This window comes from Vicugna pacos, chromosome 1 (assembly GCF_048564905.1).
Source record: "Vicugna pacos chromosome 1, VicPac4, whole genome shotgun sequence".
Lineage (NCBI taxonomy): Eukaryota > Metazoa > Chordata > Mammalia > Artiodactyla > Camelidae > Vicugna > Vicugna pacos.
Window position 1 is genome coordinate 25,977,998 of NC_132987.1, and position 7,627 is coordinate 25,985,624.

Genomic DNA, 7,627 nt, shown 5'->3' on the forward strand with positions numbered 1-7,627 from the left:
AAAGTAATTATTGACAAGCATGTATTTATTGCCATTTTGTGAATTGGTTTTATGTTGTTTTTGTAAGATTTTTTTGTTCCTTCTTTTGTTCTCTTCAGTTGTGATTTAATGACTATCTTAAAGTGATGTTTGGATTCCTTTCTTTTTTCTCTGTGTGTGTCTATTATAGTTTTTTGGATTTGATTACTGTGAGATATATGTACACACACACACACATGTGCATTTCTACTCTCCCACCAACATTTACTGGTTTAGATATCTTATTTTACATCATTTTGTTCTGTGTATCCCTTAACTACTTATTGTGGAGATAGATGCTTTTACTACTTTTGTCTTCCAACCTTCCTATTAGCTTTATACATGGCTGATTTACTTTTACTATATATTTGCTTTTTCCTTTTGTAATTTTAATCTTTCTAATTGTGGCCTTTCCTTTTTCACTCAGAGAAATCCCTTTAACATTTCTCGTAAAGCTGATTTGGTGGTGCTGAACTCTATTAGCTTTTGCTTGTCTGTAAAGCTTTTGATTTCTCCATCAAATCTGAATGAGAGCCTTGCTGGGTAGAGTATTCTTGGTTGTAGATTTTTCCCTTTCATCACTTTAAATATATCATGCCACCCGCTTCTGGCTTGCAGTTTCTACTGAAAAGTCAGCTCATGGCCTTATGGGAGTTCCCTTGTACGTAACTTTTTGCTTTTCCCTTACTGCTTTTAATATTCTCTCTTTATCCTTAATTTTTGTCATTTTAATTACAATATGGCTTGTTGTGGTCCTTTTTGAGTTGATCCTGTTTGAGACTTTCTTTGTTTCCTGGACCTGGATGTCCATTTCCTTTCCCAGGTTAGGGAAGTTTTCAGCTATTATGTCTTCAAATATGTTCTCTGACCCTGTCTTTCTCTCTTCTTCTGGGATTGCTAAATTGTGAATGTTAGTATGCTTCATGTTGTCCCAGAGATCTCCTAAACTGTCCTCATTTCTTTTTATTCTTTTTCCTTCTTTTCTGTTCAGCTTCAGTGATTTCCACTACTCTGTCTTCCAGCTTCCCGATCCATTCCTTAGTATCATCTAATCTACTGTTTATTCCTTCCAGTGAGCATTGTACTTCAGTTATTGTATTCTTCATCTCTCTTTGGTTCTTCTTTATATCTTCTAACACTGTTAAACTTCTCACTGTGTTCACTCATTTTTCCCCCAAGTTCTTTGAGCATCTTTACAATCATTACCTTGAACTCTTTATCAGGTAGATTGCCTATCTCCACTTGACCTAGTTCTTCTTCTGAGGTTTAGTTTGTTCCTTCATTTGGAATATATTCTTCTGTCACCTCATTTTGCCTAATTTGCTGCTTTTATTTATATGTATGTGGTAGGTTGGTTATATTTCTCAACCTTGGAGAGGTGGCCTTTGTAGGAGACATCCTATGTATCCCAGCAACACTCTCCTCTGGTCACCAGAACTATGTGCTCTAGGAGTGCCCTTTATTGGGGTCTCTCTGTTGTGGCAGGCTGACTGCTGTGGGTAGTCTGAAAGTCATGGCTGGCCTTCAGTCCAGTTGGTTGCTATACCCTACTTTGTATGGAAGCTTCTGGTTGCTGGTATGTGGAGCTGGATCCCAGGGCCACTGACTGAGGAGCTGTGATGTTCCTGGGGCTGCTGCCCACCCACTGGTGGGTGATACCAGATCCTGGCTGCAGGACCCTAGAGGTCCAGGGGCTAGTGCTAGTGCATTGGTGTACAGGGCCAGGTCCTGGGCCCTCTACTGGACAGGGTTGGGTCTCAGAGTGGCTGTGGGCTTAGGAGGTCTTAGGGTAAGGGCCTGGTAGCAGCTGGGGCTAGTTCTCTGCCTGACTAGTTGCTTGGCCTGAGATGTCCCAGTACTGGGGCTCTCAGACTGGTGGAGCTGCGTCCCAGCACTAATAAGCTAGAGGGAGGATTCTAAAATGATGCTTGCCAGAACCAGTGTCCTTGTGGTAGAACCAGCTCCCCCAAATGGCTGCCACCAGCGTCTATGTCCCTAGGACAAGCCTCAGCTGCCTTCTGCCTCTCCAGGAGGCTCACCAAGATCAGCATGTGGATCTGACCAAGGCTTCTCTCAAATTGCTGCTTCCTGCCTGGGTCCCTGAGCATGTGAAATTTTGTGCACCCTTTAAGTGTGGAGTCTAATACAAATGGCCAATAGGCACATGAAAAAATGCTCAATATCACTAGTTATCAGAGAAATGCAAATCAAAACAATGAGGAATCACCTCACACCAGTCAGAATGGCCATCATTAAAAAGTACACAGACAATAAATTCTGGAGAGGGTGTGCAGAAAAGGGAACCCTCCTACACTCTTGGTGGGAATATAGTTTGGTGCAGCCATTATCAGAGAAATGCAAATCAAAACAATGAGGAATCACCTCACACCAGTCAGAATGGCCATCATTAAAAAGTACACAGACAATAAATTCTGGAGAGGGTGTGCAGAAAAGGGAACCCTCCTACACTCTTGGTGGGAATATAGTTTGGTGCAGCCATTATAGAAAACAGTATGGAGATTCCTCAAAAAACTAAAAATAGGCTTACCATATGATCCAGCAATCCTGGGCATATATCCAGAGGAAACTCTAATTCACAAAGATACATGTACCCTCAATGTTGATAGCAGCACTATTTACAATAGCCAAGACATGGAAGCAATCTTAATGTCCATAGACAGATGACTGGATAAAGAAGCGGTGGTATATTTATACAATGGAATACTACTCAGCCATTTAAAAAAAAGAATAAAATAATGCCATTTGCAGCAACATGGATGGGCCTGGAGATCTTCCTCCTAAGTGAAGTAAGCCAGAAAGAGAAAGAAAAATACCATGTGATATCACTCATATGTGGAATCTTAAAAAAAAAAAAAAAGACACAAATGAACTTATTTACAAAACAGAAACAGACTCACAGACATAAAGAAAACAAACTTATGGGTACAAGTGGGGAAAGGGAGTGAGAAGGGATAAATTAGAAGTTTGAGATTTGCAGATACTAACTACTGTATATAAAATATAGAACAAGTTTCTTCTGTATAGCATGGGGAACTATATTCAATCTTGTAGTAACCCATAATGAAGAACATGAAAAGGAATATCTGTATGTATATGTATGACTGAAGCATTATGCTGTACAACAGAAATTGACACAACATTGTAAACTGACTATACTTCAATAAAAAAATTTTTTTTTAAACAGTAGGGTCTAATTCCCACAGCCCTCTGGCTCTCTGCAAGGTAAGTAAATCCCACTGACCTTCAAAGCCAAATGTTCTGCGTGCTTGTCTTCCTGGTACAGAACCTCTGGGCTGGGAAGCTCAATGTGGGGCTCAGATCACTTGCCTTGTGTGGAGAACGTCTGCAGTTGTGATTACCCTCCTGTTTGTGGGTTGCCCATTCAGGGGTGTGGATCTGGACTATACCATGTCTCCATCCCTCCTACTTGGTTGTGGTTCCTTCTTTATCTTTTTAGTCGTAGGAGATCTTTTCTGCTGGTCTTCCAGGTTTTTTTTTCAATAATTTCTCTATAAATATTTGTGATATTGGTGTGCCATGTTAGGAGGTGAGCTCAGAGTCTTCCTGCTCCACCAGCTTGGCCACTCCCTTGCAGGGTACCACTTAACAAGATGCATGGGTTATTTCTATTTGCATAAAAATGGGGAGTGGTTCTTATATGTGCATGAAATGGTTACCTGTAGAAAGCAGGACAGGGGTTGGAAGATTTTTCACCATAAACTTTTTATGCTTATTTTGGACTATTAAAAAAGTTATCTATTCAAAAGTGAAGTAAAATAATTAAAAATACATTTATAATAATAAATAGCTTATTCTATCCCTTTCTTACAGTCAAAAAATCCATTTCAGTATTGAAATACTGCTCTAGTTATCTATTTTCATATTTTTTTAAACTGAGACAATTACACAGTGTTCTATTTATTTTAGCCCTGCCCAACTTTCAATCTTTTTGAAATCAATAAAAATATAAAGAAAATCCTATAAAATCTCCAAAATGGAAAAATCAAATCTTTAAAGAATATGGATTCCTGTATTAACCTCTGCCTTCCTTTTTCTTCTTTTCCTTATTTAAACTTCACCTTAAACATTAACCAGTAGTCTTGATTATTTACCTGCCATTTAAGACCTTAACTTTTAAGTCTCCAATCCAGAAGATTCTGCAGGCAGGGGACATTTCATGCTGTCTGTGTCACGGGTGTGTCAGAAACACCCAGCTGTCCCTACCAGCTGAGCATATTCCCTGGGAACTGCTAGCCGCAGGGCCTCTGTTCCTTTAAAGCAGTTTTTCTCCTGACCTCAGAAAGCATCAAAACACCTTTTCTAGACAGTTACTATTTCTTTCAGAGCCTATTTGTCTTTCAGAACTTATTTGTCTAGGAGGTCTGTCAGACGGATTGGTAGAACCGTTACATTTGATAAAAGCCATTCTTCTGCTGGTCTCCGGGGGGTCTGGTCCCTTTCTTACAGACATCCCTTTGTGACTTTCACATACAGTGGCCACACAGTTTCTTGATGAATTTGAATTTGATTCTAGCTTAACACGCCAGAATCATAAGGGAGGATCACTTCAGGGCAGGTGGCTGGGCAGCTCTGCCTGTCTCCCTTTGGGAGAGCCCACTTGCCTCCAGAAAGGGCTGCCCTCAGCTGACACCAGCAGAACTTGCCAAAGAGTTCACATGCTAATTTCCTGATAGGCCCAGCAAGGTTAGATAGTATCACCTCTCCTAAGCTTTTGGCCAGGCCCGCAGCCGGCTGAGTCCTAATGATGTACCATGACAGAAGTGTTTGGGCTGCAGTCCCCTGCTTGGCAGTGGAGCAACGTAGTATCAAATTCTGGTGACGGCTTTTTGCTCTGTAGTATTCAAGGAAGATCCTGGGCTGCAGAAGGGGCTTTCCTGATGCAAACTGACAGAGAAAAATCTTCAGCTCAAGGTCAGTCCATGCTGCATGGAGTCAGCGTACCCACAAATCCTTAAACTATTGATTGCAGTTCTGTTTCCGGAATAGAGATGTTAGGAGACTGTGAGTCCAAAATCCTTACCAGTTAAGGTTAACAATGTGGGTGGTTTACAAATGGTTAAGGCTGTTTAAATCCAAGTCAAAAATTATCTCCATCATCCAACAGAGCCAAATCTGAAATATTTGGGGAAACAAACATTTTATCTGGTCATAACAAACTTGAAAGTTCATCAGAAGGAAAAGTGAAAGCACCAGATACCTGTCTTTAAGAGCCATGTAATTAGAACCAGAAGTGAGTTAGTATTTTATAGCTCAAGGACCATATTGATCTATGCAGAATAGTAAAAAGTCACTTGTTCTCACCTTAATGGAAAAAAAGTGCTTAAAATATATATTTGGGGAAAAAACTTAGATATTCCTTAAAAAGCTTAAGTACCAGGACTGAGGAAATTTCTCCTTCTACATAAATACCTTTTCAATTTACAAATGACCACAACAGCACTAGGTATTCATGGTTTCAAGAATTATAGGTTCCTATAATTGCTCTATGTGCGAAATAGTGATGCATCTATCAATGCAACTTCTGAAAACATGTTGCTTTATTAAGAAGCCTATTTTCAAAAATCTTCAGTAATCATTTCAAGCAAAATGATATGTACTCATGCATGACAAAAATACCTCTGGGCAGAGTCTATTTACTGGCTCATAAAAGGCATATTCACACCTTGAAGGTAAACAATTTCTTGACCTCTCAGTTTCATCATTTTTGTCTACAAAAGGGAGCTAGTAATAGCTCCTGCCCAGGGCTGTTGGAAAGATTGAGATCATACGTGTACTTCTTACCCCTTACTGTGCCTGATACTCAATTTGCTCTCAAAGTAAGTGTCTGTCTTCCTTCAACCAGAACTTCTTTTTCTCTCTCATTGTCGGTGAAATATTTTGTCCTCCATAAGAAGACTTTTAGACAGGTGGGGATATTTCAGGAGTTTAGAACATTCCAAGAAATCATCAAGCCTTTGTTCAGAGACCCCTCCCTGGAATCAGGAGTAAGTGGTCGAATCTATTCTGGGAGCTGCTTGGGAGTTTCTAGGAGGGAAGTAACATATGTCCTCTGACACCAGCTTTTCAGGACCCGGTGCTATCTTTGCGCTTTTTCATTCCCACCCCCACTCCTCTGCCTGCCCATGGGCTAGAGGCCTCTCTCAGCCTTCCTCTCACATTCATCCATCTTCTACTTTCTGCCTCTTTCTCTCTTAGAGACTCTTCTTCAAAAATCCAATGCCCCCTTTTTTTCTCTCTATCAAAAGGAGAAGCAGATGGTGGGAGCTTATTGACATAGTGCCTGCCTACATCGGCAATGAGTATCTCTGAGGGCCTACATTCTGGGGAATGTTTTGCCTCCCACTTAAATTTCAGTGAGGCAGCACAGCTTAAGAGGCCCAGACTCACTACTCTTTACTAAAATGACCCTGAGCAATCTTCTAACTTCTCCAAGTCTCAGTTACATCACCTGAAATATAGGGACAATAATTCTGCATGAACTAAAGAAAGTCATTTTCACCTCATGGAAAAGAAAAAAATAGTGCAAAACAAAACAAAAAATAAAACTCTGTTTTGTTTTCAAACATTATGCTCAATAGACATCCCTCAACCTCACTCTCACCTTAGAGGTTCGGGGCTGAGACTGAACTCAGAGATGCGGTGAGCTTGAGGGACGGGGTGTAGTTCAGTGATGTGAAGAGGGTTCAGGTTGGGTGGGGGTACTTGTTGCAGCCTTTAGGGTTTTATTTAAGATGGAAGCTTAATTTTTTTTTAAAGAAGAATAAAACTGTTGCTAGAGTCCCAGTGGCCTTGTGAAAATATTATGTATCCAGCTGGGTTACCTGATGGGCTGTTTTGAGGACCGAATTGTGCCATTCACAAGACAGTACTTCCTATAATATACATGTTGTGACCTTGTGGTTTGACAAGGTTCTTTCTCCATGTTTTCTGCTCTTTAGGCAAAACTCCTATGGTTGATAGATCACAAAGACTTCAGATTGTAATGAACCACGGGGTCATGTTTTCTAATCCTTCTCAAATGAGGCCCTGAGTATACACATGCTGGACAAGTAGAAGCAGATGGCACTGATGTGCTTAAAAAATGTAATTCTCTAGTAATACACATGGGGACTTAGATTCCCTTCTCTCTCACTGTACCATGAGTGGACATAAGGTCATCCTAAGACATAATCAATTTGTATAAAAACAATAACCTCCATTTTTCATGATTGTAGCCAACTTTGGCAGTGAACTTTGAAAGTTACCTGCCATTCCTATAAAGTTAAATATACCATACTATACAACGCAGCAACCTCACTCCTTGTACTTGAATATTCACGGAAGCTTTATTCATAAAACCCAAGTAGAAGCAACTCCAGTATCCATCTGCTGAATGGAGAAATACATTGTGGTGTATGCATACAAAAGAATTCTACTCAGGAACAGAAAGCAATGAACCACTGATACTCAACAACATGAATAAATCTCAAAAGCATTATGCTAAGTAAAAGAAGCCAAACACGAAAGCATACATACCGTATGATTGCATTTATTTGAAATTCTAGAAAAGGTAAATGTATATGAACAG